This window comes from Pelmatolapia mariae, linkage group LG5 (genome assembly GCF_036321145.2).
Source record: "Pelmatolapia mariae isolate MD_Pm_ZW linkage group LG5, Pm_UMD_F_2, whole genome shotgun sequence".
Lineage (NCBI taxonomy): Eukaryota > Metazoa > Chordata > Actinopteri > Cichliformes > Cichlidae > Pelmatolapia > Pelmatolapia mariae.
Window position 1 is genome coordinate 6,792,077 of NC_086231.1, and position 1,755 is coordinate 6,793,831.

The window sequence follows — 1,755 nt, forward strand, 5'->3', positions numbered from 1 at the left end:
AGATCTCACCAAAGCTCGCGGGATGTGCAATGAATTCAACGTCGCCCTCTAGTGGCTGAATGACTAGAAGTTCAAACGCTGCATGTGTTTCTCAATGAATGTAGTCATTGGTGTATCTAATAGCTTCGGCCATGGTGTGGCAGCATCACTCTAAATGTGAGTATGTTTATCTAACTTGATGCTAGAGGAATAGAAAGAAACTACATATATATTTTTATATTGACTTTTTTTTACATTTTGTTAAATGTTTTTGTTTATTTTTTTCACAGCTAGTTTATAATGACTTCATTTAGATCAACTAAAATCACTTATTTATACTGTCTAGCATGTAAATACAGAATAAGAAGGTAATATCAAAGTCAGAATAAGAAATTGTCACAAAACATATACTATGCAAAAATGCACATAACAAAATAAACAAAAACAATCCAAATGTATTTAGCAGTAACACTGATTTAACAACAAAAAGGTTGTATGGTGCCATAGCTTTTGCTAAACTATAGCACTTTATGACCCCGCAGTCAAGCACACAAACATAAAACAACTTCACACAGATCCCTGCACTCTTTCATTGTCCATCCATCTCAGACATTTTCAGTCAGCCATTAAACCCAGAACTAGTAAGTGACATTAGTCTGGCTTTCAGGCCTCTTGTCAGAGTGGTCTAAAGATGAAAGTTTCCTTGGAAGATAGTTCAGTGAGTGCTAATGAGATTTGTTTCCTGTGCCTTGCAGGCTGCAGATTAGTTTACTATCGATAGTGCTGTCCAAGAGCGACCATTAGTTTGGGGAATACCTCAGTGGAGACATCTCTGGCGGCATGACTGATAATCGTTGTGGAAAAGAAGAAGGAATAAAAACCCAGCACTAGACTTCATTTTGGCCCAGAAAATAGATTTCAACCTCTTTATGCTCACCACACACTGGAAGCCACATACAAAATACAATACATTGCCCAAAATAAGCAAAATTAACAAATACAAACATAAAAACATTTTTCCATTTTCCCTGTTGGTTCGATTGGTTCTTCCTGTAATTTATAAATTGTGTTATGTGTCTTATTGAATTTCCTCCCTTTCTCACACAGAGCTAAATGTTTAGTATGGATTTTCATTAGAGGCAATGGAGTGAAAGCTCTGTTAGCAAACTATCTTTGAGAGAGTACAGTGCCCAGAGCTGAAGCAAATCAACACCTCAATGCACAATGGCCAATGGACAAAAGAAACCAAGTGTGATCTTCTATCACTTCTATCACAAAAAAGAGGTTGTGTGTGTGTGTGCATGCATGTGTGTGTGTGTGTGTGTGATGTACATAACTAACCTCACCTCATCAGTGGATACATTGTTGTATTTTGCACCTTTCATTTATATATTTTTTTTTACCATTTTTTTATTTATTTCTTCATTTTTTGAATTATTTGGCAACTCAAAATACACACATGTAGCAGGATAAGTCACCAGACACTTTAGCTTTAATCTAATTAAAAAGAATGTGAAATTATCACGTATAAAAAGTAAGAATAGGGATAGTGCAAGTCTGAATGTCCATATGTTTTCTAAATCTTAGAAGTGACTGAATATTGCAGGCGCAAGGACTATTTTTAATTACTGATTGCTAACTGATGAAATAATGGCATTGCAGTGGCCTAATTGCAAAATAATCAGTCTTTTTACATCTGGACTGAAAAAGTGCATACAGATCACTGTAACAATCACAGCTTCTGTGCTTTCTAAGAGCTGAATCTGATTAGTTTCC